Below are 9,466 nucleotides of genomic sequence, written 5' to 3'. Positions count from 1 at the left end.
ATAGGTAGAGATAAGTATTGATTTGGGTGAAGAGAAGGGCAATGTACCAAATGTGAGTGATCAACATTGTGGCACTGAGGAAGAGGAAGACACAGAGAGGTACACGGGAGGTGCAGGCAACAAAGATGAACCCATTTGCACATACAGTACTGTGTTGTCAGTGAAGGTAAACATGGATATATGGGTGGATAGATGGGTGGACAGTCTGAACTAGTAGGTACGTCTATGCAGCAGGGAATATACCCAAGACCATGTATAGGGTTGGTAGACAATGGTTCTACAAGAGTATTTGTATATTCTGCAAGAATTCCCAGGTGTATAGTAGAGCTCGCAAAGGACAATATTGTAGTCACTTCTTGGTCACAGCCAGCTACCCAGAGGGAGTGAGTAGTTGAACCTGTGGGCTCGGGACCACAGTCGCAGGGGATATCAAGCTCAATTGGCATAACATACTACACAAAACATTGTTCCACCTCCTACTTCGGCAAGTAGCAACTGGGATCTTACAAGCTTGCAAGCAACCATCTAGATGCAATGATGGGTCTCTCCTCATCCAGAGCAAAGAAGAATGAAGAAAACCAAAGATTCATGGAAACAATTAGTACTCATGAGTGGTACACCATGTGATCCACAGCCTATATGACTATGAGACCAGAAGAACTAAATGGTGCCCAGCTACCTCTGTCAACCACTCAGAGGGGAATCTATGGAGGAGATCCTGGATAGAGAGGGAAAACAATGTGGAACAAAACTAAAAATCATTTGGAGGAAAAATAAAAGGGGGGGGGGGACCAGGTTTGCTGGTCTAGAGCCTGGTGGAACCACTGAGACTATGGCCCCTAGCTACCCTTCAGGTTTGGATTTGAACCCACACCTGTGGCTTCCAGCCAAACAATAGACAGTAATATGAGGTGAACATTTACACTACGTAGACACACTCCTTGGAGAGAACAATCAAGGGAGAAAGAAGGGCTGTGTATGCACAGGGGGACAGCTCAGGGGGCAGGAGTGCATGGAGGGATGGACACAGGGAAGAGGTAACTATGGGGAGGAAGTGGGAGGGGAGCTGTTGCATCGGGGTAAACTGTAGTCAGTGTCATGAGACAAAGTGTATGTGAACTGCTCTATGGAAAGTGAATTTGCTCTGTAAATCTTCACCCAAATCACAATTAAAAAAAAAAAAGTCACAGCCCTAAAAACACTATGGGGCAGTTCTACTCTGCACACACTGGGCCTACCAGGAGTTGGAATCTACTTCTAGCAACTAACAACAATAGCAATTATTCCTGAGGAGAAAGAAAGGATTGGAAGAGATCAGCAGATATGAAGGGAGGTCAGAGGGGCACATGATAGGTGCTCAGAGATGAGTGGTGGCCCCAAAGAGTGGGTATCAGGATTGCCTAGTGGGGAGCCTCATGACTTAACCAGAAGGGGAACTCCAAACTCCCCCTTGGCTGAACAACAAACCCCATTGTTGTGGTCACCTAGTGCCGCTCTGACAGGAATATACCACAAATGTATTGCTTGAACAAACAGGAGTCTATTCTCTCACAGTTCAGGAGGCTAAAAGCCTGAGTTCCCAGTGCCAGGCTCTAGGGGCTGTGTGAAAGCCCCTCGACCTTGGGCTTCAGCCCTGCCTCTTGCTCCCAGTCCACTGAAGCTACGGGCATCTCTTCACTCAGGCGGCTACTGGTTGCTGAGGCTGACAACCCCAAAGTTGACAAGTGAAAAGGCACAGTCCTGATGTTACCAAACAACATGGCAGGCCATTAATTCAAGTCCATTGAAAGTCCCAAGGTCAGCAGAGCATGGTAGGCTGCTGAACAACGACACAGCTACATGCAGGGTTCAAGCGTGCCATAAGGTAGAGACTATCCCCAAGGCTTCTCCTTATAGACAGGAAGCAGACCACACCCCAAAGGCAGGTACTCAGCTGCTTGTGGTAGATCCCTCCATGGAGTTGATTTCCAGTCTCATCATGGGGAATAACTACCACCAGCTGCCCAGCCACTCAACCAGGCCCAGCCAGGTTGACACACAAATTTAATTACCACACCCATCTATCTCGATTCTCCACAATTCTCTCTTTGCAACCAAAAGCCCTGTATCCTTGCCAAGATGGTTTACTGACTTTTTATGGAAAACACTCCCACACTTGAAATCACTCTACCTCCTTCATTCACTTCATTCCTTCATTCACGAATCCACTTAGGTGGAGGTGATAGCTAGTGTTCAGCTGTCATTGTCTGGGGACAGGTGTGTCCAGGGAGTGTTTGTCAATCACACGTGGGTGGGGCTGCGCCTTCCTGAACTGCTGTGACAACCCAGAGGACAGAGGTGGTAACTGAGTGGGACATGTGCATCAGAGTTGGGGAGGCGTCTGTGGAGGGGAAGGGGGCCCTGGAGCCCCAACACAACGCAGACTTGGGCTGGGTGTGGCTTCCCGGGGCTGGGTGTCAGACCTTATTCAATTGCTGATTTCTCCCCAGGGCCCTCTCAAGTCCGGGGAAGATGGGCAGGGACACGACCCGCGTGGCCACCAGGGACTTGCTCTTGGCTGGCTCCTGCGACCCGGTGCAGCTGTGGCTGGCGAGGGAGCACAGCGAGGCAGACCTCGGGAAGCTGCTGCGGCCGGCCGGTGTGCGACAAGGTCTGTGCAGGGGACCTGGGACCCTGCGAAGGTCACTAGATGGCGCAGACCGCACCTGGGAGAAGGGGGCGGCGACCAGGGCTCTAGATTTCAGCGTGAGAAGTGCCGGGAAGCGGGGCCTGGGAGTGAGGCCAGGTGAGGGTGGGGTGCCAGGTCTCACTAACTCCCTGCCCTGGAGTCGGATCCGACCCATAACGACCCCTCCTTGGGTTTCCGAGGCAGTATCACTACGGAAGTGGATTGCCCAACCTTCCTTCGGAGGAGTGACTGGTGGGTTTGAACCGCTAGCCTTCTGGTTAGCAGCCAAATGCTTCAGGCACTAAGCCACTAGGGCTCCTCCTGGGTGCCTGGTAGAAAAAGGAAAAGCGAGGGGGAGCGGAAGAGAGAATGGCATTTCCCTGCTTGGTTCGAAGGAGTAGAGATGAGATACTTTCTCTGACGCGGCCGGTGACCAGGAAGTGGAGCTCCGCTGAGTGAGCTTCTCGGCCCCTGGGCAAGACTCTCCTGGGGCGTGATCACGGACCCTAAACTTGCCTCTGAGTTCTGTCCTGTTGAGCAGGAGACAAGAGTTGGAGATGGAATTCCCCCTACAGCTGGGACGACTCCTGCTGGTGAAACTGCGCAAGCACAGCGGCTCGGTGAATTTCCGCTCGTTCTGCAAATGATCGGAGTGCAGGGACCTGGGACTCACGGCTGGGTGCAGGGCGACGGCATTCTCTGCCTACCTGAGAGCCCCGGTGCGGGCGGGGCGGGGGTGACACTCGACGGGCTGGAGAAAGAATGTCTTGGGGATGCTATGATGTAAGAGGGAAAGGTGAGGGAGTTGCAAGGAGGAGGGAGGTGAGAGAGACCGGGCAGGGGAGGATGGCTGTGTTGGGGGCAGAGGGGAAGGGCAGCAGGGCGCAGGGTGTCAAGGGAGGATTCTGCTCTTGGGTTCCCCACGCCCCAGGCGGACCGTGAGCGAAGACCCCCAGAACCTGTTGAAGACGCATGGAGAGCAGGAGCTTGAGGAAAGAAGGACGGTGTATCGGTGAGTCTGGGAAAGCCTCTGTGCCTCCGTCAGACTCCCACAAACCGCCGCACCACTTACCTCTCATTCTGTCTCTAGGTGGGGGTCCTGGAAAGCTGGGTTAGTCCTGCCTAGAGCAGGGAATAGGCGGTGCCTTCCCAGGAACGAGCAATTTCAACGTAAGGATTTTGACTTCACTTCAGTCTGGCGACAGTGCGAGTGGTGGGTTGAGACCCAACACTTGAATCCCAGAGCAGGGAGGTGGGGGTATCCTTTCTGGATCCTCCTGCAGTGCTCTCCTTTCCACGGGTTGAAGGACTGGGCCATCAAGGGAACACTGGATTTCCTAAAGTCTGTAAAGAGATTGGAAGATTTCAACAAAATATTCTCCTGTGGAAAGACTGTCCTGGCTGGTTAGTTACACAACCTCTGAAACGATATACATATTTACATGCATGTAGAAAGGAGTGTTGCTATGAGTCGAGATCGACTCCGTGGCAGTGGGTTTGGTTGAATATAAAGAAGAGGGAGAAAGGGGAGATAAGGCATGTCAGTGGGAGCAGCTTCTCGACTGATGTCCCTGGAGTGGGTTCGTGATTCCGGGGAGGATGATCCCTGTTTGGGTACCGGTTCCTCAGCGGTGCACACCCCATGCTCCTGAGGTCCACGAGCCTCCCCGCCAAGACTTGAAGATCCAGTTGGAGAAAGAACAGTGCTGTGCCTCCCCACCCCCTTTGTTTTTGCTTCCCCTCCTCTCACCTCCTCCCCTATCTCAGGTCTCCTCCACCTACGGGACTCTGTCTATGCCTCCCCCATCTGCACTCAAGCTTTCTCGGCCTTGGCCTGACTGTGCTCGTGGCTGTTCTGTGCACAGCAGCACCTTTAGCGGCATCCCTGGCCTCTACTCACTAGACGCCAGTAGTATTCCCCAAGTTGTCACAAGCCAAAAAACGTCTCTAGACATAGCCAACTAATTTTTTTTTTTTTTTTTGAGAGGGGGGAATCACCCGTGGCTGACAGCCATTCTCTTCTTCACCTTTTTATCTTTCATTTCCACTCTCATCTTGCTCTTCACTAGACATCTCTCAACAACAGAGATCATGTTTCCAGAGGGAAATAGCGAGAGAGATTGATCAACATCTCAGAACTGGAGCTGTTTTTTTTTTCCCTAATAAAGAAAATATTTTATACTACAGTTGACTAAAGCCCACAGAGGAAGTGTTAAGGGAAGCCTTTGGTCTAGGGGTTGGATGGCAGGCAATCAGAAACTTCACTCAATGAGCTCCATGTCTGATGGAAGACACGGGGCGTGGAATCCCTGCCTTCAGGGCTGCACTGGGGAAAGTGATTAGTGTTTAAAGTAAAAGACTTGGATGGGTACAGGGAGGACCCATGCTCAAAAGTAAGAGGACGGAAGATCTGGAACCAGCCCAACCCCTTTATCTCCCCTGTCCCCCACCATCCAGGCTGACTACTGGAAGCTGATTTCTCCCTGCTGGATGGGGTCAAGCCCAATGTCATCATTTTTTAAGCAGCTATGTGGCATCTCCTCTGGTCATGCTGAAGCTTGAGCCTGATGGAACACTCTTACCCATAGTCATCCAGGTCAGAGACTCAGGCATCCTGCCCCCAGCCATTGATCTCATGTAAGACTTAGAGCCACCGGCTTTCACTCCCTGCTCTCCCTTCTGCTCTAGCTCCAGCCACCTCGTTATGGATGTCCCCCACCTCTGCTGTCCTGCCCTCAGATTCCCCCATGGCTTGGCTCTTGGCCAAGATTTGGGTCCGGAGCTCTGCTTTCCAGCCGCACCAGTTACAGTCCCACCTGCTGAGGGGACATCTGATGGCTGAGGATATTTCTGTAGCCACAATGAGGAGCTTGCCCAGCCAGCATCCTATCTACAAGGTATTTCAGCATCTCTGTCATTCTACACTTGGCTGCCCTGAAGATTTTACACTCCTTTCCTCAGGAGGCCTCCTGGAGTCTAACCCTGTGGTATATAGAAGGTTAACAGCAATCTCAGTTTAGATGTGGACATATACACATTGTGCTATGGAAACATTCAGAGCACATGCCTGTTGGAGTTGGAGGAAGTGTGGGAATAGGTTTTACATTGGAGTTGAAATTTGGGCTGAGGAATTTTTCAGGTAGATAGTGAGGGATGGGAAGATTCTAGTCACAGGGAAGAGAGGAAGAAAGGAGCATGGATAATGGCAGATCTTTGTTATTATTTAAATATAAGGGACAAGTTGGGGGGCAGAGGAAAGAGAGAGAGAAAAGATTGGACAGAGAGGTGGAGAAAGATAGGAACAGAAGCCATGTTATGTTGGTGGGGAGAAGAATCTGTTTTGACCATCTGAGGTTTCCAATACCTAGTGACATCCATCTGAAAATGCCAGGAGGGCAGTTTGACATATAATCCTGGAGATCCTGGAAGAGTCACGATTGAAGATGTAGATTTGAGTGTTATTAGAGAGTAGAAGTATTTAAAGGCATTTTACTAGATGATGTTCTTTAGGGTTTGTAGCTACAGCAGGGAATTTGGTATAGAGTACCCCAACCTTTATAAGTTGAGACAAGGGACAGCGTGAGAAAAGGAGTAAGAAAGGGTGTCCACTGAGGTAGGAGGGGGAAGAAACGTAGTATTGCCAAAGGGGCAGGGAGGCCACATCTTCTGACCTCCTCTAACCCCACAAGAGAAAGACAGAATCACCATCAAGAGCCCAAGGCCTATTCTTGTAAGGCCAGACATGCTGCCTCCCTCCAGCCCTTTCATCAACTCTGACACCAACTGTTGCTCCCGCAGCACCCACCACCTCTCTGTTGGGTTCAATAATTTGCTGCAGTGGCCACACAGAACTCACAGATTATGGGGTTTATTAGGGAAGCACCAGGCTACAACTCAAGTTCAGGAACAACACTCTGTCTCTCTCAGCCTGCTGTCTCTCAGCCAATAGTCTCTCACAGTCTCTCTCCCAGCAGTGTGCATCTCTTGGTGTTTCTTTCTCAGCAGCACATGTCTCTCAGGAGTGTGTTTTTCTCAGAAGCATGTCTTTCTCAGCCAGCAGTTAGAGAGACTCCCTCCTTCTGCTTCTAGAAGGGCTCCTTTTGAGCCTGGCAGAGTGACCACTAACCAATCCCAACATCAGAATTCTATACACCTGAGATACAGTGAACTTCCCAGAGCATTGCTTTGTGCCACACTCACATAAATACCCCAGGTGGATAACTTTAGCAATCAGGAGCTACTCAGTTGGCCATGGCAAATTCCACCATGCAGTCTACAAAGACTTATGGCTAGAAAAGCCATACCAGGTAATTTACTATACTGCAGGCTGCCCCCTGACTTTTCTAGCCATTATCCCTTTTATATTTCAAAATTTAACATCCCCTTCACCATTGGATTAAGAATAACCCATGAAAGCATGTAAGCCAGCAACTTCAAGCCTTTATCTCCGCCCATTTTAAGTAGCCAATTTCTAATTTGCCCATCCCTATCAAACCAGTACTCTGAGGAGACAAGCATGGTCCTTTCTCTCTGGAGAATCTTCTGTTCTGCTTGGAAACTTTGGGCATCTGCATCCATAAATAAGCAAAGTCCAGCCCAGCTCAAGCCATCAAATTGCAGCAACTTAACACCAGCTCATTGTCAAACATCTTCCTCTTCGTTTGGTCGGGTTCTGGTCAGCTTAGCCCCAGCCTTCCCAGCTAGGTCATGGGTACCAGCTGCCAAGTTTGGGAGTCACACTCTTCCCTTCACTTCAGACCAGCCAGCACCTTCTCTCACATCCTCAGTCCTCAGGGACTATTTCAATGCATGTAGGCTCACAATTCATTGCACTTCAGACCAGCTAGCCCTTCCTCTCACCCCCAGCCTCCGTGGCCTATGTTAAAGAGTACCAAACTCAGCCTTTTTCTTCTTTGCTGCACTTCCCCCATTTCCACTCAAGTGGACCCAGGTGGTCATAAGTGAGCAGCATACAAGCCTACTGCTTGCTGGCTTCCTTTAACTTTCAGTCCTAGAAGGGGTTTCTCTCACGGACCATGACTTTTCTGCCTTGATACACCCAAAGCTTAACTGCTTGCTCAAATTCAAAAAGCCAAACAGTCTTTTTTTTTTTTCCCCCCCCTTGTAGGTCCTGTCTTCAAGTGCAGATCTTCTGTTCTCTCAGTAGTTCTGGTTGGGGCTCAGATTTTCTACCTAAGCCCCTAATACTCTACACACAAGGCTTAACACAAAAGCCTGTGTTTCTGCTGGGCAAATTCTATTTACCCTTTTAACATATCTAATCAAGTATCAGCTGAAGGCAGACTTCCATGCTCTCTGTTATCCATAACCCGTAATCATTTCTAATGTACAAGCTGGTAAAAGAACTTTCAGTACCTGTAGTACATTCAGATAAACACATAATCCAAAACACATAATCCTTTCTAAGACATTCCAGGTTCATCTCTTCACCTTGATTACCATTGCATTCTATGTATATGGCCTTGGGCCTTTGGCTGGGTGTAACCAAAAGCCCTAGCCTCTGATTCAATTATCTCCTTTAATAGGTAACACCAACCAAAGTAACCATCTAAGAATCCAAAATTTCACTTCCCAGGCCCCTTCCTTCTTTCTTTTACAAAGTCCTGTGCTTCTATAAGTCTGGAGCCACTGCAGTGAATCCCACCACTTCTGACACCAACTGCCAAAGAGGCTAGGAGGCCGCATCTTCTGACCTCCTCTAACCCCACAAGAGGAAGACAGAATCACTATCAATAGCCCAAGGCCTATTCTTGTGAGGCCAGACATGCTGCCTCCCTCCAGACCTTTCATCAACCCTGACATCAATCGTTCCTCCCGCAGCACCCACCACCTCTCTGCTGGGTTCAGTAATTTGCTGCAGTGGCCACACAGAACTCGCAGATTATGGGGTTTATTAGGGAAGGATCAGGCTACAATTCAAGTTCAGGAACAATACTCAGTCTCTCTCAGCCTGCCGTCTCTCAGCCAACAGTCTCTCTCGCAGCAGTGTGTGTCTCTCGGTGTCCCTCTCGCAGCAGCGCATGTCTCTCAGGAGTGTGTTTTTCTCAGCAGCATGTCTTTCTCAGCCAGAAGGCAAAGAGACTCCTTCTGCCACCAGAAGGGCTCCTTTTGAGCCTGGCAGAGTGACCACTAACCAATCCCTACATCAGAATTCTATACACCTGAGAGACAGTGAACTTCCCAGAGCATTGCTTTGTGCCACTCTCACATAAATACCCCAGGTGGATAACTTTAGCAATCAGGAGCTACTCAGTTGGTCACAGCAAATTCCACCACAGACTTCACAGAGATTTATGGCTAGAAAAGTCACACTATGTAATTTACTGCACCGCAGGTGTCATGCCAGTCAAGAGACAAAAGTGTTTCAAGAGGGAGGATGATTCTTTGTCTCAGATGCTGCTGAGAGGTCAAGAAAATTATAAACAGAGAAGTGACCATTTGATTTCTCAACAAGGAGATCATGGTGTGGAGATGATGGAAGCCAATAGGTGTGGCCTGAGCAGAACATGAGATGAGTAAGAAAAAATAATATGAGGTGATTCTATTAAGAAGACTTACTATGAAAGGGAAGAAAGAACTAAAGAAATTGATGGCAATGGATGTGGGATCAAGGGAGGGTTTCCTTTTGTAGGACATCTGATACTACAGATGCCTACAGACTGTTAAAAATGGCTACTGCGGCCCCAAATCCATTAAGTGGGGAAGAGAATGTTTGTTTAATAAATGGTGCTGGCAAAACTGGAGATCCATTTGCAGAAAAATGAAACAAGATCTGTA

The 9,466-nt window shown here is 49.3% G+C and overlaps 1 pseudogene; it reads left to right on the top strand.

The window, feature by feature from the left end:
* The first annotated feature begins 2,511 nt into the window (after positions 1–2,511).
* LOC103206838 overlaps positions 2,512–9,466 on the top strand; it is a 12,066-nt pseudogene continuing 5,111 nt past the window's right edge.

This window comes from Orycteropus afer, unplaced genomic scaffold (assembly GCF_000298275.1).
Source record: "Orycteropus afer afer isolate SDZICR_OR568_19922 unplaced genomic scaffold, OryAfe1.0 scaffold00330, whole genome shotgun sequence".
NCBI classification, from domain to species: Eukaryota; Metazoa; Chordata; class Mammalia; order Tubulidentata; family Orycteropodidae; genus Orycteropus; species Orycteropus afer.
This window is presented reverse-complemented; position numbering and strand designations above follow the sequence as displayed.